Here is a 26,298-nt window from a genome sequence, read left to right as displayed (position 1 = left end):
CAGAGAATTTGGATCTATTGAGCCTGAGATAATTGCAGATGTAAATCATTAAACTTGGTGAACAGGTGAATGTATTGCCTAAAAAAGGAGCCACAGCCACTCTCTCTTTTATTTGGAATCCCAAGTGCATATAGTTATGCCAATAATCTTGTTAGGAAAATTACATCAGCAAAAATGGTTTTCCTCAAGAGGGAAATAAGGAATGATGACTTCAGCTTTGGATCTGCTGGCTTTGAGATGCTAGCAGACATTCCATAAGGAGAATTTAAAAGAAAATAATGGTTCTAGAAGATACGAGAGAAAGGATGGAACCTGAGATACACATTTTCCAGCCATTGGTGTTGAGGTGATAGTTGAAGTTGCTGGAATAAATGGGACCATTTGGTGAAAGCATGTAGTGTTAGAAAAGAAGACTAAAGTCAGAGTCTTGAAAACTTCTCATCTTTAAGAGGCTGAATGGAAGAAAGGAGGCTTTATGCTTTCACGTAGTTTGTGGGGGGAAATCCTACCATAGCCTCAGAATTGTCCACATCTCCTCATAGGATGGGAAACTTCCAATATGGCTCTGAGACAGTTTTCAATAATAGTTGTATAAAACAAATTTAGAATTTTTTTTAGAGTGACAAAACCTGAATTCTGGATGTAACGGGGAAATTCCTGTGATGGACATGATTTGGAAGGTCTCCTTGTTAAGGGTAAGAGCTACATGAAGTTGACTGGTTGAGTGGATAAATTAATTCTTTCAGGGGCACCTATGCACGATGAAACTCCAAAGCACGATGCCAGCACAGTCTCTGATAGGACCTGATTAGACACCAGGCCCGTAAGACAAGATGCTTGTCAGGAAGGATTTGGAGGAAGCTCAGCTCTAGAACGTTTAGCTTTGCTGTGTGATGAATAGTCTCATTGAATCTGTGTCCCTTTCAGACTAGTTGGAGGGCATCCTAAACCCTAAAGACTAATGGCTATGAAGAGTGCCTTGCCAGGTTTCTCTGTCATATTCCCAATTTCTTCATGAGCCTATGTTGATACTGACTCCTTGGGATGGCGTCCGTCCTTTCACTTACCGAGTAGAGGAATGGTAGGAGACAGTGATACAGACGATAACTAGTTTAAATAAAACTCCATGCCTGTATCATACCCTCGTTACTCTTCAGCCCACTCAGGAGCTGAATTTTACCCACCTGAAAAATCAGACAGCACTCAAAGACCAAAGAGTCAACCTGGAGACAGCAGAAAAGACCTTGGAATCCAAGGACTCCCATATCCAAAAACATCTTTGATTTCAGCTGTGAGGTAAGGGTAAACAACGGCATAGAATAGTTTTTAAGTTGACTTAATATGGCTACAAATTCTTCTTTACTACTTCTTTCATTAAGACGGAGAGTTGAATTCCCTTCCCCTGGGATCTATACTGGCTTTAGTCACATATTCGACCAACAGAACGCAGTGGATGTGAAACCAGATCCTGAGATGACCTGTGACCTCTTCGCAGGATGTTTGAAACGCTCATTCTGAAATCTGCCTGCCATGCTGTGAGAAAGCTGATGGGAGAACTCCACAGGAAAGCAATGATGCCTTTGCAAACAGTCCTGACTGAGGACCCAACCAGCAGCCTGCACCAACTCGACAGCCATGTGGCAAAACTACCTTGGAAGGGGATCCCTCCTGCCCAGAAGCCAGGTAATGCTGTGTGGAACAAAGACATATGGTCACCCAGGAGCCCTGCCCCAAATGCACATTCCTGAGCAAAACAAATCATATTCTTGATTTAGGTTACTGAACTTGGTGATGGTTTGTTATACAGCAGAATATAATCAAAACATTTGGTCAAAATATTTCCAATTGCACAATGATCCCTTTAAATGATTAAAACTTCCCCAGAGGCCTTTATTAATCCATGAGAGATTTCTCTAAAGCTTAAGAAATAAGACTCCAACAGCAACAACAGAACTTTCCCCAAGATGAACATGCACTATCTAGCAGTACTGTGGCAACCCAACAGCAAAGACGTGAGGAATGAAATACACTCTGACACTCCTTCCAGATAAGTTTCTGGTTGTTTTCTCTGAGTATGTGTGTTGATGGACGACAAACTGAGGGAAGTACTAGGGATAACTACTGTCTCTTCCTCTTGTAAGAAAGGGCAGTAGGAAGAGTGATGCCCGGGAAGAAAACCTGTTAAGTGGTCAAAGAAAAACATACCTACAAGTGAAATCTCACTGCTGAATCATTTCCCCCAGCTTGTCTGCAACGGATGCTTACAGGGAAATATTTTATCCTAAGTACCAACTCCAAGGTCATAGGCATTCCTAATGAAGTCAGATAAAAGAAAAAAATTTTGTTTTCTACATGACTAAAGTGAAGCTGTTTCCAGAATATAAATGAGACAAAGACACCCCAAGAATGTAATCTGCAGATATTTGAAAGAATGATTGAATTGTCCTGGCAAAGTTACTCATTATGTTTTGGGGCTTGACATCATTACAGTTCCCTGTGTACTGTATTATGCTTGAAATTACATGCTAACAAAAATTATTTTAGAAACAGAAATGCTCAATAAAAAATAAACGAATATAATTTGGAGCACATTAAAAGATATCAGAAAAGAGCCTAGAGCAAACTCAAGAGTTTATCATATGAAAACATTATTCCCAATTTAGGGCATGCTGTTGTAAGAATCAAGTCTTAAGAAACAAGGGAGCACAAAAGTGCCTTAATGGTTTCTTCTACTAATTAATAAAGAAATATCTCTAAGATAACCAATCTAGCACATAGAGCCTGAAGCCTGTTAAAGACACATGATACGCAGCAGAACAGAGGTATCTGCAATACATTTTCATACAAAGGCAGGCACCCTGTGAGCGTTTGGTAAACATTAATTAGATTTAAATAGATGCTTCTAATACCAACACCGACAGTTTCTCATCAGTGGAATCGTTTGAGAAACCTCACAGCGCAGAGTCCTCATAGGAAATTCCCATAGCACAGAGCAGATAAGAACGTGTCTATTTATGGTATAGGATTGTGGAAAAGAGTAACATGTCAGATTGGCACTATTTTGAGCACTAACTAGGATTAGTATAGAAAGCTGGGGACTGTGTGATTTGGAATACACACATACACACAATTCCTAATTTGAACATATAAAATATATGTATATGTTTTGAGAAAATTTAAAAGCCCCAGAGTAAAATTTAAGGTGCCACATTATATATGTATAATGTATTATATATGCAGTATATATATTATATATTAGGCATTATATATTATATATACATTATAAATATTATAAAAATTTATTATAAAATATAAAATTTAAGGTGCCACATTTTATATATATATTGTATAATATATGCATTATATATTATATATTATGCATTATATATTATACATTACATATATTATAATGCATTATTATATATATATATATAATGTAGTCCCTAGCAATTAACTCCCATAAACACTTGCACCAACTCCATCTTTGTATTGGCCCTACTCAAATTTCCTATGCCAAACCTAATCTGTTCAAGACGATCTCAACTTGGGCATTTCTCTGAACACATGCATCTATCTGCCTGGATTAAATTCTTAAATATGTAGGAAAGTCACTGCAAATTTACAGTATAAATAAGGTACGGAAGTTATCAAGTTGTTCTAAGACTTTCCATCTGATTTCCTTTATCTTTACTTTGCCTGGAGGTTTCTGGCTCCTGTCTGATCTTTCTGAAGCCCTGACCATATGGTCATTTGCTAATGTGGTTGATGTAATTTACATCCTCTTCAAAAATGACAAATTTCTGAAGCTTGATGCATGTTTATTGAAAACAAAAAACAACAAAAGTTTATCACGCTATTTGCAGCCATCCAAGCAACATTTTCTAGCCATTACAAAACATAATAAAACAAAATTCCTAGATTGTCTTTGATGTTTATGCTTCCTCTGAAAAGCTAATTTTACAAATATCCTTGGCCCTGCTAATATACTAGGGACAATTCACATCAGATAATAGGTACAGTAAACTCTGAGCTGAGAGCCAGAATTAAAAGGGACCATTTATCACAAAGAACAAAATGCATCTTACACATCAGTGTGAGAGAGTAGTGGGGAAACTTTCATCAGAAAAAAAGCGGAGTGAGAGAGAATAGGAGGGAAGTTCCTGGGTTTGGAAAAACAGACATGGATAAATGTAGAAATGAAAAATATTGTCAGGTTGGGGCACCTGGGTGGCTCAGTTGGTTAAGCGACTGCCTTTGGCTCAGGTCATGATCCTGGAGTCCCGGGATCGAGTCCCGCATCGGGCTTCCTGCTCAGCAGAGTCTCCTTCTCTCTCTGACCTTCCCTTCTCATGCTCTCTCTTTTTCTCTCTTTCTCTCAAATAAATAAATAAAATCTTAAAAAAAAAAAAAGAAAAATATTGTCAGGAAAGATATCTATGTTGTCACTTTTGGAAAATAAAGTGGGGAAAGGAACTAATGGCTTCTATGCCTTTGGGTACCTCCAGTGCTAGACAGATGCTTTACGTAGATGATTCCATCTTATCCAAGTCTCAAAAACCTGTAGATAACATTATATACATTTTTGAAATAAGCAAACCAAGACTTAAGTATGTCCAATAACTTGCTAGTAAGTGACTGGGTCAGTGTTGGGGTTTTGCTTCCCTCCCTTCCCATGTTACCACATTTCCTACAAAAAAAAGTGTGATGCTGGAAATGGGGCGAGTGGGGATAGATACACTTACTTCAATCCGATTGCTACAAAATGAAAACATTTTGGATGCTTTCAACTTGTCAAGATACCCTTATCTTATTAATTTCTAATACATGTAATTTGTAATGTAGATATCGATATAAATATATATTACACAGATATTTCTCAGTATCTTTTTTCCTACTTATGACTCAAGGTTTTTTATTGGTTTATATTTATTTTTAATTTTTTATTATTATGTTTTAAATGTTCACTATGTATAGAAACAGTAAACATTTGAATCTGTGTCTGGTTCAAACAGCTTATTTTATTTTAAAGATTTTATTTATTTATTTGACAGGGAGATAAAAAGTACAAGTAGGCAGAGCACAGGCAGAGGGAGAGGGAGAAGCAGACTCCCTGCCAAGCAGAGAGCCCCATGCAGAACTCAATCCCAGTGAGATCATGACCTGAGCCAAAGGCAGACGTTTAACTGACTGAGCCACCCAGACATCCCTCAAACAGCTTATTTTAAACTGAAAAATATATCATGAAGGAAAGACATATTTCAAATATATCATTTCTACTAATATTTGTTTTTAAATTTTATTTATTTTTATTTGTTCATTTGAGAGAGAGACAGACAGAGATAGAGACAGAGAGAGCACAAGCAGGGGGGGCAGCAGAGGGAGAAGCAGGCTCCCTGCTGAGCCGAGAGCCTGATGCAGGGCTCGATCCCAGGACCCAGAGATCATGACCTGGGCCAAAGGCAGACGCTTAACCATCTGAGCCACCCAGGCACCCTGTCTACGAATATTTGTTATGAAATAAACTCATCAGAATTCAATCATTTGGGGTGGTGGGGTTATGGACATTGGTGGGAGGGGTGTGCTGTGGTGAGTGCTGTGAAGTGTGTAAACCTGGCGATTCACAGACCTGTACCCCTGGGGCTAAAAATACATTATATGTTTATAAAAAAAAAATTGAAAAAAAAAACCAATTCAATCATTTGGTAAAGTAAAATCACTATCCTATGACCAATGAGAATGACTTAAATGAAGAAGAAAATAATATTCACCAGAAATTTCTGACATTGGTTGTTACATTAACAGTGTTCCTTTCCTTCTCTTTCTGCTATAATTTATTGGGAAGATGAGTGAGTGTGTCTATAGGTACGTGTGTGTGCGTATGTATTCCTTAAGAAAAATACATTATATTAATGAGAAAATGTAGCCATAATACCAAACCTATTTACATCTACCAATGTATATTGAGAGTATTTTAAATACGGTGTTTAAAGTTGAGAAAAAATGACAACAGTTTCCCATAGAAAATTAAGTGACAGAGTTTTAGTCTGAGTAAATAAAAATATTGAATTAATTATGATCCCTAGCTTATACTGTGGTTGATTTAGTCTCATCTTGCCAATGGTTATGGCGACACTATCCAATAGAAATGTAATGCAAGCCATGTATGAAACTTTAAATTCTAGCAGCTGAATTAAAAAATTTAAAAACTAGGTAAAATTAAATTAGTAACATATCTTATTTTCCTCAATATTTTCAAACTATGGTATCTTCCATATAAAATAAACATTAAAAAGTTAATGAGATATTTACATACCTTCTGTGCATTCAAAATCTGGTGGGTAGTTTACACTTACAGCACATCTAATTCAAAGTAGGCACATTTCAAGTGCTCAAGGGTTCACTTCAAACATGCCTTGTGACTACCATGTTGGACATGTAAATCTAAAAGTGGAGCCTTTGAGTAAACTTGGGAATTGGGAGGCCAGTGCATTTGATGCAGCAGAAAATAGAGCATAAAATCTTCACCCATTCTTACCAACTTTATTATTCTGAGACCACACAGCCAACAAATAGCTGAGACCTGTTACTTACCACCACCAGGAATTCTGATATTTTACTCTGTATAACTCAAATGAAAAGAATTTGGGTAGGACAGAGAAAGGAAGAAAGAGAGAATGAAAGACGGAAGGAAGGAAGGAAGGAAGGAAGGAAGGAAGGAAGGAAGGATGGAAGGAAGGAAGGAAGGAAGAGAGAGGGAGGGAGCCGGGAGGGAAGAAAGGAAGGAGGAAAGAAGAAAGAAAATAGAAAGGGAGAAGAAGGAAGATGAAGGAAGGAAAGAAGAGATGGAGGGAGGGAGGGAGAAAGGAAGGGTGAGGAAGAATATATCATTATGAGATTTTGCAGTGATACTGAAAGTATGGCCCACAGAACTCTGAGTCCCCAAGATCCTTTTAAGGGCTCTTCAAAGTCCAAGTGGAAGAAGAAGAAGAAGAAAGAAGAAAGAAGAAAGAAGAAGAAAAAGAAGAAGAGGAAGAAGAGGAAGAAGAAGAAGAAGAGGAAGAAGAAGAGGAAGAGGAAGAGGAAGAAGAAGAAGAAGAAGAAGAAGGAGGAGGAGGAGGAGGAGGAGGAGGAGAAGAAATCAGAGGAAGGAGAAAAGGAAGAGGATGAAGAAGGAGGAGGAGGGGGCCAAAGGTTTTTCACTGTGTTGACAGTGGGTATGAACGAAAGAGTGGGGAAAACTGCTGGTGCTTTAGTACAAAATAATACAGAATCCTAACTCATGATACACATCATTTTAATATTCTATCTGTCCTATCTGACAAAACAGGACTATATATAAGCACTTCTGCCTCATGTTGAAGTATGATACTTTTCTTTAGAAAGATCCTCGTGGTTATTTGGATTATGAGCTGAGTTATTCACTATTTTCATGGAAAACCATTTTTTCATGAAAAAAAAAGTGGCTGAGAGACATGCTAGTCAGAATTGGGAGGGACACATATTTTCTTGCCAGTGATGGAAAACAATAGATAGCATATGTCAATACGGAAAATTGAGCTTTCATCTGAAAATCAGAATTTTAGAAAATTGAAAACCATCATCATGAGCTTGACAGCTTAACATTTGCAGACTTTTCTAACGTCATTTGTAATAATATTTCTAAAATGTGATTTTTAAATATTATATAAAGAAACATTCCAACATTTGGAGGATCTATCTGAATAATTCATTGAACTAATATTTTCCAAATGGCCACTGAATGATATTTTTAAGAGCATTTATGGTTAAAAGACTCATCAAAGTAAAAAATAGACCAATGGATTTTGGTATTATAGGGTACATCAAGCTTACTGATTTAATTTCAGAGATCACAGTGCAACTACAATAATGTGCCATTTGTAGAGTATGATCTAGTATCCAAGAAGAATATTTATGATTATCTGGAAATGTTAAAAAATCCATCCCTTTTCTTATTAGGTATCTGTGTGAAGCCATATTTTCTTTGTATACCTCAACCAAAAAAAAAAAAAATTGCAACAGATTGGATCCAGAAGCACATCTGGGCATATCTGTTTTCCATTAAGCCAGACATTTGCAAAGATGTAAAACAACGCTATTTTTCTCCCCATTTTTTGTTTGTTTTGGAAAATAAAGACATTTTCATAAAATTTTCACTCATGTTAACAAGTAGTACATTTAATTTTCTTATGTTGAAATGATTTAACACATAAAATATCTTTATATTTGTCATCTTTAATTCCTAACATAATAAATAAATATTAATAGATGCATCCCACATAAACATAAGTGCTTTGGGATCCTCAGTAATTTTTTAAAGGTGTGCTGGGAACCTGACACAAGACTTCTAGTGAGTGGAATGAGCACACAGTTTTCAGAATCATAGAGACGTAGCTTTATATCTTGGCGCAGGCCATTTACTGGACTACTGACCTTGGTCAAGTTATCGACCGGGAATTATGGCTATAAAGGGTCTAGCACGTTACCTAGTGCAGAGAAGACCACTTATAAATGTTGGCAGCTGTTCTAGTTACCACATGGCCCCGTCTAGATTCTCTCTCTATGACTGTTGTGCTCTCTGACTTCAAGTATATATAGTTACTTGGGAATAAACTATCATTTCCCATCAGGAGAGTCATTTCTTTCAATAAAGTACCCAACTGCCAATGATTTTTGTCTTCTGGACTGACAGATTGCCAAGTTGCTATTCATTGTGGTGTTCAGAAATATCAAGTTCACTTGTGAAGTAACTATTTACACTGGTAAACTGAACAGACTACCATGAGAGGGGGAAAAAGACCTTACGGCATGTTTTAAGTCCTATAGGATTGAAAGTATACTTGGTTTCTGCAAGTGGGCGGGCTGAACCCTCACTTGGTTCTTTTTGGTGTAGTTGGAGACCTAGTCTCAGAGTTCTGATTTTTGGAGGTAGCGATGCTGAGTTTGCAAAGAGCTCTCTGGTTTTGCATCCGTTCATCTCTCCGAGGCCCTGAGGACTTCCTCTGCTAGAGGTGGAATGACTGTCACAGGCTCGGGAAGGGTGGGATAGAGATACAGGGAAAGGATGGATTTATCGTGGGTGACTTTGGGGAAGGAAAGAGGTGCTTTTCCCATGCAAGTGCGAGAGCTTGAACGTGAATCATTGAGGAGCTGCACGGCGGAGGTTAGAAACGTACGACCTTCTGTAACTGTACATTGACGTGCTTTCCGGTTCGGGAGGATATTTGCTCTGGCCTGGCTGGGAGAACACCACGCTTCCTTTACTAGGGTTTGACTGAAGTAATTTCCCATATTTCCTCATATAATTATACTGTAGGGATGGATTAGAAGCTTCAGTGAGGATAAAGAAGTACCAAACCCCCAAAGTCACAGCATGACACAGACGTATACAGTGGAGACTTTTTTTTTTTTAAACCTTGTATCAATTAAGCTAAGAGACTAGGAAATCACTTTCTACAATAAATAGAAACACGGATTTGGACTTCAGCTTCCATTAAGTCAGGGTAAAACATTGTAAATAGAGAAAAACATTTAAATGACTAACAAAGGAAATTTAGTCTTTTTTAATGCATAATATCTTTCTTAGCAAACTAAAACATATTCCATAGTCACCAGAATGATAGGGTCTCTATGAATATATTGTAAATGGAGCTCAGTAGTAGATAATACGAAGCTAAAAGTAAAATAGTTAGAGGACAGGTCATGGAAAATAATTTAAATTCATTGAATGATTCCCTCTTCAATTAGGAATGTACTGGGGGGAAAAATATGTGGATTGTAGCATATTTTTAAATTTCCTGGAACCTAGGAATGGAAGGAAGAACTTGTTTTACTTTGAAAGTTGCTAATGTCTTTGTAAGTATCCAGTAGAATTTAATCATTTTCATAAATATCTAGTGAGGAAACTATAAATCACTTTCAGGCTCTCTTATAGGGATGTACAAACAAGACAACAAGATTCATTTTTCAGCTTGCAACCTACGCAAGAGATAAGAACTTTGTGTTGATTATCCCGCTGTTTGCAATTTTAAAAATGAATCTCCTTAGTTACTTCCCCCTTAAGTAAAAAGGGAAACAGAAATATTTAGTAACTCCTATCAATCACATTTTTCAAGCATGAAGAGACATGAAAATGCTTTTTTCTTGATTAAAAAAAAGTTACATTTTTCAAGTAAAATACTATTCCAAACTGATGCAAAACAATATATTTATCTAATATTTTGAAAAATAAATGTGATAACTATTCATGACTCTTGTATGTATTATTTTGCCAGTGGAATAAATCATGACCCAAATCTGGTGTATGGTATACAATTTTAACTTAGCGTCACACTGGTAGACCAAAAGCAATTTTACAGACCCTCTTTTGGAAGAAATTTCCTCTAGGAGATGCACCCTCCTCATCGCTACAGACGCTCCTGTTTCACTATTAGAACTGTTTCACCCTAATTTCCTCAGCCAAGTGTATTTTTCTAGAATTTTGGCAGCTGGTTGAGTGCTAGTGGAGAAGCTCTTAAAGATGAATTGCTTCCCTTCTCTTCTTGTAAGCTGTCTGAGGATTGTGACCAGATCACGTTGGAAACGGTCGTCTGATGAGAACATTTACAAGCATGTACGCTGTAGCCTCTCATCCACCTGGGACGGTGCTCATTTCACTGAGTGGCCGAAATCTTTATGCTTGTTCCAGGCTGTTTGAGTCCTACTGCATTGTCATTTTAAAATTGACTGTCACCCAGCTGCAGTTAGGCTCTCAATGTCCTGGAGAGATTATTTTCTGTGTTTCTGGCGGTGTCTTTCATCCATGCTCCACAACAACTATGTTAAACCTGTATCACAATTCTAAAGCTTTCTACCCATCACTAGCAACCTCTCCATCCCTTGGGCCTCCTGCTTTGCAATAAAAGAAACAGAGCCCAGCGGGTATGAAGAATCCCTTTAACTCTCCGTATCTGCAATTTTATTCACATCTGCGTTACAGTCTTACTTCCTTATTTCCAGTTTTAGAAGCAAAAATGTTGCCCCTTCTACCCCCAAAGGGAGGGTTTATCTCCCTGTGCTCTCATCTCATACCATCTAGTCATGGACCCTGTCCTTCAGTCCAGCAATTTTTAGTTAAACAAACATTTCTAGTGTGTATCATGTACAAGACATTGAATTCAAGGTTATGGATACAAAGAGGAAGGCCATTGGACTGGACAACAAATGAGTTAACAGTTGACTCTAAGACACATTGGTAGCTTCTGTCCTGGGGTATATAAGATACGGTGGTAACAAGTTGGAAAAAGGCTTATGAGGAATCAATAATTTGTTGAGATTTGAACAGGCAATGAGAATTGCTGTCTGACAGGCAAGAGTAAGCGACTTTGCCTTTCCCTAGAAGTCCCGCCATAAATTAAACCACTAGCTTTTCTAAACCACACATTTTCCAACTTTCTCTGAGCACATAAGCCTTTCTACACGGCACAGACTGGTCCACAGAGAAGACACATGGAGATATGGTCATTGCGCTACGTAAACGCAGAGGCTCTTCCTAAGTTACCTTGTGAGAACCATACCAAGGCTGCTATGAAGCTCCTCCTTCTAAAGTATCCATTATACTCAAAATATCGTTACTTTTTTTTAACTTAGAAGAAAAAAGGGAAAAAAAAGAAAAAATATTGTTACTTTCTGAAGTTCAGCTTTAAAAATGTATAAAAAAGTTCTTACTTCTCCATCCCTTTGTCTCTGATGCAGTGCCTACAGGGCTCTGGCACGATGCAGATGCTCGGAGGTCAAGTCCTAGTCCAGACTGTTATTTCTTCTTCCTGGACCATGGTTTAGTTCATTTTTAGTTTTACCAAAACGAAAAGAAATCAATCTCCATCCCCTTTGGCAAAATAAAAGTATTTTTTGACATGATAATTTGATATATTTTTATTTTATTAGTTGTATTTTATTTCCTTGTCTATTCTATTAAAATAGTTTGAATCTTTTCATTCCCTTGCTCAGAAGCATTTGCAGAAGTCACTCAGAGGCCACTGTTCTTCCACTCTGTGTAAATAAGGTCTCCCAGAGTCAAGCACAGAGAGAAGGAAGCCTTGAAAACAGGTGTAGGGAAGAACAAATGATGTCTCCCAAACATGAAGAGGTCTGAAGTGAGCATGTCTCACCTCTAGGTCTGTGGTTGGCAGAAAAAGGGAGATGGAGAAATGGGTGGAGAGGACCTTGTGCCAGGAGACCTCTGGCCAGTCCAGAGACTCAAGGTACAGCAGTAGCTATAATCAATCACTTGAGTGCAATTTATGACCAACACCAGTTATAAGACAGCTGCAAATTATTTTAAAATACTTCTGTCCAGACAGTATAATAAGCATGGTTAAAGGTACGCCCTAGATGCAGTTAATTACTCTATTCAGGAATGAATAGGTCAATAATCTTGTTAGAATGCAAGGCTGCTAGAATTCTGTTACGAAGCCAAATTCCAGCCAAGGTAACTAAGTGTTTCCATCATTTTTACCCTTGAAAAGCACCAGAGACCTTAATAACTATCCTAATGAATTTTTTAAAATGGATTTCCATTGGCAAAATTAGAGTTCTGTTAATCAGCATAATTATAGCTGGGTTCTCTTTTGGTGAAACAAGCATTTAAAATATGTGGATTCTAAAGTATTTTAGAAAATATCTTACCCTGAATGAGGAGACTCTGAGACTCTAATTCAACTCTTATTGCCTGTAACCATGGGAAAGGAACTCAAGGCATGATTGCTAAATGGTTTTGTATTAAGCCACTGAGTTGGAGAATTCTGATTATTGGGGCAACGGATCCTTCCCCTAGAATACTGGAGTTTGTCCCACTAATATTTTATGCAAGATGAGACTGGATCACTTAGATGGACAGAGAGAGAGCTGGCACTTCATCAAAGATCACAGAACAGGTTGTATGAACTATTTATTCTTGTGTCGAAAAGTTAATATGGGTGTGTATTGTGGCAAGCTTCATCCGAGACTTGCTTATAAGGCTTTATCAAGTCTGAAGGGGAGTTGCGGACCCTCACCTGAGCGAAATTTTGGTTGCTACCACTTGATCCATAATGCACACAACTGGCTTAGGTCAATTAACAACAACTGGTCACATGTTTGGTTTTTATTTAGCCCCTGAAAAAAGCCTTTGTCAGTCTTTTAATTGTCAACCCTGCAATGACTGTCTCCAAGGGGTAGATGGTGGGAGAGTTTTGTGGGACTCGGCATTTCTATCAGGTGTACTCATCTAAAACTTTTCATTAAAGGAAACCACTCTTCCTTGCCTGTTGGTCTATGGGCATATTTCTTAGAATCTATAAGCCCTTGGGATTTCTATTTCACATGCTAGTCATAAGGTTTAGATGGCAGTATTCTGTGTTTGTAAATATACATTGATAGCAGTGTTCCAAATTTGAAAATGTAACTGGGATACAGGGCACAGGAGGCAGATCCCACAGCAGCTGTAGTTTCTCTTATCTCTGGAGCCAGAAAAAGCCATTCCACCTTCCTATGAAGAAAATGATTTATGAGGAGAAGAGAAAACAAATACGCAGCTACAAGTATGTGAATAAGTGGTGCCTAATAGGATAGGTAGACACTTTCAAAAAATAGATGGATGGTGTGGTAGGCAAAATTCAAAGACAGCCCCTCTAAATGCAACCCCCCCCCAAATACCTTCTTCTAATTATATACACACAAATTTAGCTATTGCTGTGAAGAGATTCTACAGATGTCATTAAGGCTCCCAATAAGTTCACTTTATTTTTCTAAAGATTTATTTATTATTTGAGAGAGAGAGACACGAAGAGAGAGCATGCGTATGAGTGGGGGTGGGGGGGGCCTGAAGGAGAGAATCTTCAAGCAGACACCCTGCTGAGCACTGAGCTGGACAAGAGGCTTGATCCCAGGGCCTTGAGATCATGACCTGAGCCAAAACCAAGTTGGACACTTAACCAATGGAGCTACCCAGGCACCTCCCAATTGTTTGACTTTAAAATAGAGATTATACAGGAGGGTCTATTAAAAAATTATTCTAGGGGTGCCTGGGTGGCTCAGTGGGTTAAACCTCTGCCTTTGGCTCAGGTCATGATCTCAGAGTGCTGGGATGGAGCCCCACATGGGGCTCTCTGCTCAGCAGGGAGCCTGCTTCCCCCTCTCTCTCTGCCTGTCTCTCTGCCTACTTGTGACCTCTCTGTTGCTCTCTCTCTCTCTGTCAAATAAAAAAATCTTTAAAAAAGAATTATTCTAGGAGGCTGTAAATTAGCTGTCTTTTAGGTCAACACAATGGCATCGAAGATCTTCAAATAAGAGGACTATTATGAGATTCTGGATACTGGTCCAGTAAACCCTAGGTTAACCACATCAACTACTTATTTACTCACTGACCCAATAAATGTATTTAATGTCTAGAATGAAATAAAAATGAAATATAACATACAATGAATTTGTAAGAAAATGTACAATTCTCTTTTTACTATTGGCCTAGTTATAGAATGAAGTTGCTTCTTTATCATTCACTGAAGATATGATTTAAAAGAAGGTCAGATGTCTCAGTAAAACCCAATAAATCACATTCAGAACAGTTTAGGAGTTACCTAAATAGCTGTTTCTAGGATTAGCCTGTTCCTGATTGTTCAGAGAAAAATTTTCCATTAGCCTCTTGTGTCCCTGCCCATTTTACAAGCAAGCACTGACTGCCCTTTTGTCTCTATCTTTTCAAAGATAGGTGTACAGTAATCAGCCTTGAAAAACAGAGTGTCTTCATTTAGAGCAAAGGGCAGATTTTCTTTCCGTTCAGTGTAATAAAGATAATCCTTTCTTTCAGAACAAAGGACAGGTTTCCTTTGCCCACTGTAATGTGTAGGCACATATGTTCTTAGCTAAGATGCAAATCCACTACACATGTAGCATTCCCACAGACTGATCTGCGTCACCCCCATGTCATTTGGGGAACTAGGAGTACCAACACAAGTGCACTATACTCATGCTGTTTTCTGTATAATAACTTATGTCAAGCCCAAGAGTCTCATGACTTCTGCCAGCATTAATGAAACTGTGGCAGAATAACTGGTTAATTATAGCTTAAAATCTCACATCGTTCAAAGTCCTTGACACTGATCAACCTATAAACATAATTGATTCATGGCACACTGTAGGTGTTTCCTCGCTTAAGAAACAGAGGTCTTAGTAAAAACTAAGTAATGTGTTTTTCCTCATTGATTTACATAAAATAGGTAATGAGATGATTTTTCTACATCATTTTCTAGATGTATGATTTATTTTTAAAAATTAAAATGCACACTTTCATAACCTTCAAAATCTTAACAAAATATTATCTTCTTAAGTCACTTGGTATTTGGCTTCAATCACTTCTCTCACCTTTAATCAACAACGAGAATGAAGGAATGTTCTTTGCTCATTTATTTTTAGCTGCCAAAATTTGGGGGTGGAAAAAGACATACCTTTTCAAAACTGACCTTGTTGGTTAGTTACAGAAACAAAATATTCTTCTTAATTTTCCTTACTTAATGCTCTATCAGACTCCTTCAAGAATATTATTAATTTTCTTCAGGACTTACGGTAGGAAAGTTGTCTCAGAACATTAATGAAAGTGAGAACAAATATGAAACAAACTGATTTTTACTTAATGGTTCAGTTCAGTTGGTTCAATCAGTGTAGTAGATGTAAACAGTTTTATTCTACATATAAACTGAAAAAAATCCTATGTCAGGGGGACCTGGGTGGTTCAGTGGTTAAGTGTCCAGCTCTTGATTTCAGCTCGGGTCATGATCTCAGGTTCCTGAGATCGAGCCCGTGTAACTCCATGCTTAATGGGGAGCCTGCTTCTTTCTCTCTCTGTCTCCCTCTGCCCCCTCCCCATTCTCTCTCTCAAATAAATAAATCCTTTTCAAAAAATTAAAAAATAAAAATCTTAAATCAGAAATAGGTTGTCATGAAGTTGATGACTCTGTAGACGTAATCACTTTGGATCTATTTACTGTACTGAGTCTGGAACAGTGTGGTAGGCTGATGGTGTGTATATGTAGTTAGTCCTTCTCTAGAACCAATTAATGCTGCTAAAAAGCTGAGGAATTGCTTTCAGGGCCTCCTCTGCAATACCTATAGCATTAAATAACCAGTTATTTTCTTTTGGTTTGCTTTCCTTTGCCTTCTGAATTGCTCATTACTGAGTCTCCTGGCAACTCTAAAATAGAATGGTCTGGGGGAGTTTTTAAGGACAAGAAAAACAGAAAAACATTTTCACCTTTTCCACTAAGTTGAGAAACATCCTAATAGCTGTGATATAGACCAAAGCCTGTGAAGTCACACAGGTTTGATTTTTGTTTACTGGTTTTGTTTTATGTGTTAGAAGACAGTATTCTGAAAAAAGAGAGAGAGAGAGAGAGAGTGAGGAGACACAGAGACAGAGAGAGATTGGTCTGGGGGATTTCACTTTCTGGAAAGCAAGCATTATCACCTTCTACAATCACGACAGGCTTCTATCTCTTAGCAGACACTTGGTCACCATTACACCTGCTTTATTGCTAGAGAAGATTGATTTTGTCCCTGGAAATCTGGGGTCCTGGGGCCCTACCACTGCAGATGTATATTACTAATGCCATCAGTATTTCATTTGTCAGTCATAGAATAAGCTGTTACCCTTGGGGGCACCGTGGCTCGGTGGGTTAAAGCCTTTGCCTTCGGCTCAGGTCATGATCCCAGGGTCCTGGGATCGAACCCCACATTGGGCTCCCTGCTCAGCAGGGAGCCTGCTTCTGCATCTCTCTGACTACTTGTGATCTCCGTCTGTCAAATAAATAAATAAATAAAATCTAAAAAAAAAAAATAAGATGTTACCCTTTAGGAAGCTTGTAATTAATTTTTTCTTTACATCCTTGATAATCCCTAGAACGACTGTGGGTCATGGAGAAGTGTTCAAATACCAAATAACATACTGCAAACCTCCCGCTGAGCCAGAGCCCCTCACAACCCTGAGATCATAAACCAAGCTGAAATCAAGAGTCAGTCACTTAACAGACTAAGCCACCCAGGCACCCCCAACTACATGGCATTTTTAATGAGGAAGATAAAAGCAAATGAGCATACAAAAAAAAAAAAATGGGCAGCTGAGCTAGAAATAATTTAATAAACAAACAAAACGATAGGGATAGAAGATAATGAAGAGGGATACTTGGACCTACATAAGATAGAATAGCATGTGAAGTCCTTTCTGGGGAGTCTACATTTAAGTTGAGATTTCAAGGATGTGAAGGATTCAGCTACAGGCAGAGCAGGATCTTGTAGGGACGTGTGTTCCGGACAGGGAAAAAGAGCTTGCTGTGTTAGAGAAACTAAAAGGGGAACAAGGTGACTTCTATGGGTTGAGCATAAAATGAAATGAATTGAAATGAGGTTGGAGAGGGGAACATGAGCAAAATTATCTCCAGTCTAGCAGACCATGAAGAGAGTTTTGGATTTTAAGTTCAATAAGGAAACTGATGGATCTTTAAGTAGACTTTATGTGCTCAAAGGATGTGTACGAAGAGTAGAAATCAATAGTCATAGGAGACTGTGGTTGGTGTGTACTTACTCACCCCCATGGATCCTCTGTCCATCATTCTTCACACTCTCCCAGGCCCTACGGGGCTGACCACACAGATCTGCAACACCCAGGATATCCCCTTCCTTATGACTCCCAGTTCTACTTGGCCTAGGGGGACTATGGGCAGGAAATGAGAGAGGGGAAGGAGAGTAAGATCAAGGCATTTATTCCCCTGCCTTATTCTCCACTAGGTTGCCACACCTGGCTGTGACCTCTATTGGAGGCCAATGTACCTGCCCTATGGCCCTCATCACTCAACTCCCTGTCCAGGTTCCAATAAACCTTTCTCAACACTTGTCCCCTTGTTACTAGTCCTGGGGTACTGTACTGTCCTTTGTTGTCTATGTATAAACCCTGCCATAGCTTTGCAAATAATCCTTCTACTTCAATCCCTTGCTTCAGTTACAAAGCTTGAATGTCCCACCTTTCTATCCAGGAACGTACAGTATTTCAGGCACGAGATAATGATGGCATGGTCTGAGGGAGAGGTTCTGAAGGTAGAGTTAGATCCATTCGAGAATTCATTTTGGAGTTAGAATCACAGATTTGTTGAAAGACATGAAGTGAGATGTTGGACAAAGGAGGACAAATCCAGGATGGTTTCATTTGACTGGATGATTCCAGCTGAAACAAGTGAGACAACAGTAATAGCACTTGCTTCTAAGGGAAAACTGGAAGTGGAACAAGTTTGAGGGACAGAAAAGGGGCAAATAAATGTCAGTTTAAGGGGCTGGTGAGATACCCATGTGGAAATATCAAGTAGTAGTTAAATAAATAACCTGGGATTTCAGGGGAGGTCAGGGATATAAGTTTTGAATTCTTCTCCTCATCAGTGTTATCTGAATCCTCATGACTAACTGCAGTTAGAGAGAAGTCTGAGATCTGATTGCTGGGTCAAGGAGAAAAGATGACACTGCTGTTGTTGGGCAGAGTGTTCAGTAAAGTCTAGATAGTCTATGGTGTTGTTCAAGGTCTCCACTTCCTTACTGATTTTCTGTCTGGCTGTGTTACCCATTCTGAAGTCTCCTACTATTATCATGTTCTTGTTTATTATTTTTTCAATTTTATCAAAGTTTGCTTAGGAGTTCTGTGGTCTGGTGCATAAATATTTATAATTGTTATCTTATTGGTGAAGTGATGCATTTATCATTATATAATATCCTTCTTTGTCTCTTATAAAAGCTTTTGATTTAAAGTCGAATTTGTCCATATTAGCAGAGCCACCCTCCTCTCCTCTTGTTACCATTCTCATGGAATATCTTTTTCCATCCTTCTACTTTCAACCTGTGTGTACCTCTATAACTAAAGTGAGTCCCTTACAGATAGCATAGAGTTTAATTCTGTTTTCCTTTTAATTCATTCAGTCAATCTATATCTTCTGATTGGAGAGTAAATCTAGTCACATTTAAAGTAACTATCACCCTTATTGACTTCTTTTGTGTTTCATTGGTTTTTTTGCGGTGACATTTTTTGTTCCTTTCTCATTTCCTTATTGTATATTTTATAGATAATTTCTTTGTCGTTACCATTGCAATTACACAAAACATCTTAAAGTTACAACATTTTATTTCATATTGTCAACTTAAATCACATATAAAAACTCCATTCATTTATAACTCCACCACTCCCACAGTTTATATTATGGTTACCACAAATTCTATATTAGTATATTGTATATCTGTTAGCATAGATTTATATATATTTTTTGTTTCTCTCATTTAAATTCTTTGGACCAAGGTTACAATGGTACAGATTACTACATTTGTCCATGCATTTACCTTTACTGGAGAACCTTATATTTGTGTATCGTTCCATGTTTTTGTTTACCATCCTTTCATTTTAATTTGTTGGACCACATTAGCATTTCTTTAGAGCAGGTCTAACGGTGATGAGCTCCCTCAGCTTTTCTTTATCTGAGAAAGACTTAATTTTTCCTTTATTTTTAAGAGACAGCTTGCTACATACAATATTCTTGGTTGACAGTTTTTTTTTCTTTTTCAACACTTTGAATATATTATCCCTCTCTTTTTGCTTGCAAAGTTTCTACCGAGAAATCCTCTGATAATCTTAGAGGCTCCCTTGCATATATAAACTTATTCTGAGTACTAATAAATTGTGTTTAATAACTCAAGTTCTGATGAATCAGATCAGTAATACTACTGTGTTGGAGGAATAAGTAATAGGAGTCTGGAGTGATGCACTGGAAGTCTTTTGCTTTTATGGATAGAAGCAGAAGATAGGTCAGAGATATTTCCTTCTCCCTTTAGGTTTGTTTATTTTAAATGGGATTAGTGTTTTTTATTTCTTATTTTTTAAAGACCATAATTGCTTGGTTTATTGAGGGCCAATTAACTCATGTGTAAAGGAAGCTTTAAAGGTATTTAAGCAAGCAAGAAATTCTCTGCTAGTTATTTAGGTCATTATATTTGCAGGTTTACATTTAATCTATGTGGCCACCAAATGGAAGTGTAGGCGAGGAAGTTTAACTTTTACAGATATTTAAATTCCTGAAATTTACACTGGGTTTATACAGAATTTATGGCTATAGCCTTCTTCTCAAGACCATCAATACCTTCCAATATCATCACTCTTTGTATTAATCAATCCAGGCAGAGTTTTAAATGGTAACTTGATTAGAAATTGAGAGCCTATCAATTCTAATATATTGTCTAGATATAACAGAGTTGAAAGTTTTTCTTTCAGCTTATGGATTACAAATATGGTCTCAAGCTAACAGGCTTTTTGATATGCATCACTCTGTTTGAAATAATTAATAAAGTCATTTCCTCATTGATGATGTGCCAACAGTATGACCACATGGGGAATCTATTGTCTTACATTATTTAACCATAAACAAGATACTTGCTTATGATTATAGATGTTGTTGAATTTATAAATCCCTTAGCAACAGCCTTGGAAGTCAATTGCTTTTATAAAGCTGTGGAAACATATTAACCAACAATGAATTTATATCAATTAGAAATATATTGTGTCCCCATCCCACCCCCAACTACTTTTTTTTTTTTAAAGATTTTATTTATTTATTTGACAGACAGAGATCACAAGTAGACGGAGAGGCAGGCAGAGAGAGAGAGAGAGGGAAGCAGGCTCCCTGCTGAGCAGAGAGCCCGATGCGGGACTCGATCCCAGGACCCTGAGATCATGACCTGAGCCGAAGGCAGCGGCTTAACCCACTGAGCCACCCAGGCACCCCCACCCCCAACTTCTAAGATCACTTTGGTCTGCCCAAGATCTAGCTCCAGAAAAATTCATGTTTAATTTTTAGTCATATTTTGGCAAAACAGAGACACCCACATGGTTGCCAAGTTGGGCCAGATGGAAAAGTTGATCTGATGGCATTGCAGCTTGAAAATCCTCTTCCAAGTGTTTTGTTAATCTTCCCCGTGTCCCTACCCACTCACTCTCTGCATACAAAGTCACACCCGAATGTGTGTCCCTCTTCATGAAGGACCATCAAATTGGTAAGAATGCAATCTCCACATGTTAGTGGCACTTTGTTGTTGAATGTTGTTAAATACCAGGAATTAATTATGTGAAACAGACAAAAAAGGATAATTCATTCAATTCATATGGTCTGATAGAGATAAAGAAACAGAGATAAACTTTATCTCTTAACAAAGAGATAAAGAAACTAAAACACATTTTAGTAGACTCTTTGCCTTTTCATTGACATTGTCCTTTGATAGATACGACTCAAACATCTATAAAGCTTGAACACTCAATTTTGTTTCTGGTATGAAAACTTGTTTGGGACTTTAAATGAATTTTAATAACACTAAACATTGAAATAAAAGAAAAATATTTCAGCTGAGTATGTTATTAAATCACATAGATATATCTGTAGAATTTTGCCAGTTGTTTAGAAAATGAATTGAATAATACATATTACTGTTTTTAGTAAAACTCTCAGAAATATAATTTTCCAATAGTAAAAATTTCCTTCCCTTTAAAATTTTGGAAAGTTTTAAAAAAGTGATTATTCACAGGCAAACTTTAAAGAAACAACTTTAAAAATCCATTTTCACTAGATAATTTCCCATAGACTGTATGGACCTTAGAGAGTTTTTGAGTGCTTATCTTGGAAATGTGTGTGTTTGTAGTAGTGATGAATTTAAAAGTTAACACAAGTTTGTAATCTTACGCTAAGTTGATTTTATAAAATTTATTTTTAATCTTTCCTATTAAAAGACATGCCTTTACTTTTCTTTTTCTTTTTTATTTCCATTATTACTAAAAACACTAAACCAGTGATTGTCGGAATTCATTCCCTTCTTGTCATCAAAGCTTTAAGCTTTTATCTAAAACTAGCACCACTTCAGATTCTTTTGTAGTAAGTAAGCAAAATATTTAACAGAAAGCAAACTTTTCTTTAGGAACAGTCTTATTCAATCTTAGGAATATCTATCTATCTATCTATCTATATATGGTAGAATAAAGGTATCTTGGATTCTAATTCTAATACTTAGGATCTACCGAAATATTTGTTTTCCATCATTCCTTCAATAGAATGCTCAGCCTTCAATGGGTACCACAATACACCTAGCACACAAGTGACATTTATTTATTTATTTATTTTAGAGAGAGAAAGAAAGCATGTGCATGCACTAGTGGGGGAGGGACAAAGGGAGAGAATCTTCAAGCACATTCTCCACTGAGCATAGAGCCTGATGCAAGGATCAATCCCATGACTCATGAGATCATGACCTGAGCTGAAATCAAGTTGGTCACTCAACTGACTGAGCCAACCAAGAGACCTCCCTCCCCCCCTTTTTTAAAGACTTATTTATTTGAGAGAGAAAGGTGATATTTTAATAACATTCATAGGCTATGGTAAATGTTCCCTTTGACAGTATCTTTGTTCTTGCCTTTATTAGTCTCTTCATCTCGAGTTAGTTTAGGATCAATTAAAATAATATACACAGAAATATACTTGGGGATGAAGAGTATGAGATAATACGTAAGACAGAGAGCTGTGCTAAATCTGGCTTTAGCATGAGAGACTGTCCAATGTCCACACCAGTGGAATATGGGAAGTCATGCAGTACTACACATTTTTGTTTTCACTCATCAGGGAAAACTTATGGTAGAGACATGAGAGACTCTAACTTCAATTTATAAAGTGGTGAATGAGATCAAAGAAGGGATTTTTAAATATTTAAAATTTTCAAGGCATATCTCTTTACCTACATAGATCTGAATATAAAATTTATATATCCTGTGGTTCTTATTGAAAATATGGTCACCATAGAAAACTTTGTCAGTCCATGAATTTTTCCACAACCAGACAAGAAAATTTATCCTTCTTTCTCTTTCTTCATGATGTTAACCTCCACCTATGATATCTTATACTTCCCTTCACCCGTTTAAATGCTGAATGCAAGTTTTCCTTTTTCAGCTTCACACTACTCCATTCTCCATTACATTTTTTCTTGCATTTCCCAGTTAATTTACTTATCTCTGCTGTACCACTGTTAGAGTTTAAGGGTAGAATATCTTCCATATATATTGTTCAGTTAAATAGAGTTTCATTTCCTTGTTTTAGAGTTTGTGTATTATGCTTTTGATTGTCATACAGTACTAGCAGTTACTGCAGGAAGCACAAACTTGACCCTCACTATATGAACACATTTAGAAATACACTGTGATTTCTTTTCCTTAATTTGAATTAGAATCCAAGATATATTTACTCTGTCATAGATGATATAATAAAGATTCTTAAAATGATGGAGAAATTTTCTCTTTGGAAGACAACTCTGTTTTTGAGGAAAACATCCTATAACCATTTTTGGTTGTGAGACATTAGCTTCTCTGTGTTTCCCCTCCCCAAGACACTATAGATAGGAGAAAATAAAAAATTAAAATGTTATGCATGATTAATTATAGATATACTCAATCAGCTCCAGGAAGAGGGATTTGTAAGCTCAAGGACAACAAGTAGGAAACAGGATGGAGAAAAGTCTTTCAAAATCAGCTTGCAGGTATTCCTATTTGTATTCTAGAAATGGGTTATTTCTTACTCTTGGTTCCTGAAACTGGCACATTTCTGACTAAAACCCATAAACACAATCACACAACCATGTTTTCTTCATGGTGTGTGTTGTAGGGGACAACCAGCATAGAATCATCTATGAACCCACCACTGCACTGAAATGAGAGAAAATTATTCACATAAGCTTTACCTTCCTAAGAAAACTAAAATCCTTTGGTCTGTCTGGAAAGATAGACAGACTGCATGCGCAGAAGATTAAGAGGCATAAAAACATTCAATCCAGTGAGTTCATTTCCCCTAACTTTCAGCTAATATTTTGATGTTATAGAGACACATGTTCACTAACAACATGCTCGACAATTTTATCTCTTCAATAGGTGTGTATTTTGGACCAGACTTTTGAAGTTTGTTTGTTTGTTTGTTTATTTTTAAGATTTTATTTATTTATTTGACAGACAGAGATCACAAGTAGGCAGAGAGGCAGGCAGAGAGAGAGGAAGGAAAGCAGGCTCCCCGCTGAGAAGAAAGCCCAATGCGGGGCTCGATCCCAGGACCCTGAGATCATGACCTGAGCTGACGGCAGAGGCTTTAACCCACCGAGCCACCCAGGCAGCCCTTGAAGTTTATTTTTATAAGTGATTTATGTATGTCTTGTCTATGTCCAAAAAAGTAGTTGAAGTGACTTTCTTAAGATGGCTTTTTCTTTTTTTGAGAAGTTTTAAGATTTTATTTATTTGTTTATTTATTTATTTAAGAGAGAGAGAAAGAGCAAGCAAGAGAGTGTGTGGGTGGGGAGGGGCAAAGGGAAAGGAGAAAGAGAATCCCAAGCAGACTCTATGCCAAGAATGGAGCTGAAGGCAGGGCTTGATTCCACAACCCCAAGATCGTGACCTGAGCCAAAATCAAGAATCGGATGCTCCATAGAATGAGCCACCCAGGAGACTCTCAAGATGGCTTTTTCTGTCCATTACAGTTCATCATGATCTTACAGAACCCACAGAATCAAGTAAGTTTATAGGTGGCTCCATTTCTTTTGAAGGGCTTTTCTCCCCAGGGATGTAGTATATGTCAAATGTTCTGGTTAGTAAGTTAAGAAAATAATTTTGCTCATAAATGAACTAATATTTGTTGAGGAATATATATATATTTTTATTTATATAAATATATTTATATAAATTTATATTTTTATATAAATAAATATATATATATTTTACTAAGTATTCTATTGTACACTAAAAATAGATGACAAAAGAATAAAAGATGTTGTCTTGATCCTATTGTAAATTCTTGGCAGGACATACACAAATAAGCAGAGAACAAATTCCTGCCCTTGGGGACAATACATTCTCAGGCAAGACAGATGTGGAAAATAATCAAAGAGCAACATGAGACACTACCAAGCAATTGTTTCTCAGATTTTAATGTGCTTAGACTCACCTTGGAATCTTGTTAAAATTCTGAGTCATGCTGAGGAGCTCTGGGATGGCATCTACACTTCCACGTGTCTAGCCAGTTCTCAGGTGGTCCTGGCTGCTATTGACTCCTACACCTTAGTCTGAGTAGCAAAGAGAGAGCAAGCTCCCAAGTAGGCTCACCCACGAGCCATGGAACTAGTTACTTCATCTCCCTGGATTTCATCTATCATATGTGGAAGTGTGATAAATAAAATAAAACCCTTCTCTAGTGTTCCTTGCAGCTCTAATACTTTGATCCTCTATGGTTTATATTCATGTATTTTCTCCTTTCTCCTTCAACACTTTTTTTTCTCATTCAAAATGTATTTAAATCAATTCTAACTGGGTTCTTTTAAATAGCAGAAGAGGCAGAAGAGATGATAATCCATCTTGCTTTCTAAATTAATGGCTCCTCTGCTTCCCCAATGTATCCCACCATTTAAGTAATTATTAGGTGATTTTATACACTTCTTCCCTTCAAATAATTCATGTATTTTGTACAAATTGTCTCTTGATATTTCTATTTTTATATTCTCATTTTCCCCAATCCATCCACTTCTCTACAATAAGAATATAAAAGTTTGAACATTTTTGCCCACCACATAGTTTTCTAATATTCTTTCCTAAACAAAAACTGGTATTCCACAAGGTGTGTAAAAAACCAATATCATGCAGTTTAAACTCAAACACAAAGGTTTTTAATCTAATATCTTATTAGAAATACTTGTTTGTGTCATGAAACCTTGTGTTGAAAATTCTTGGCCATAGAGGTAAAAAGTCACTTAAAAACAACAACCAAAAAAATGGGGCACCTGGGTGGTTCAGTCCTTAAGCGTCCGCCTTTGGCTTGGGTCATGATCCCAGGATCCTGGGATCAAGCCCCGAATTGGGCTCTCTGCTTAGCGAGAAGCCTGCTTCTCCCTCTCCCACTCCCCCTGCTTGTGTTCCCTCTCTCGTTTTGTCTCTCTCTGTCAAATAAATAAATAAAATCTTTAAATAAATAAATAAACAAAAATAAAAAACAAAAATAAGAATTAAAAAAAATAATAATAAAAGAAATACATCATTTAAGAAGCTCATGAATATTTTCCTTTAACGACCTCTCTCATTTACAGTTGCCTCCCAGGTACTTCCTATCTGCCATCGATAAGCAGCTGTGGTCTACAGGCATTGAGAATATACTGAGAGAGGAAAACACTGCCATCCCTGTTTTG

The sequence above is a fragment of the Lontra canadensis genome, unplaced genomic scaffold (genome assembly GCF_010015895.1).
Source record: "Lontra canadensis isolate GAN:19392208 unplaced genomic scaffold, GSC_riverotter_1.0 scaffold39, whole genome shotgun sequence".
In the NCBI taxonomy this organism is placed as follows: Eukaryota; Metazoa; Chordata; class Mammalia; order Carnivora; family Mustelidae; genus Lontra; species Lontra canadensis.
This window is presented reverse-complemented; position numbering follows the sequence as displayed.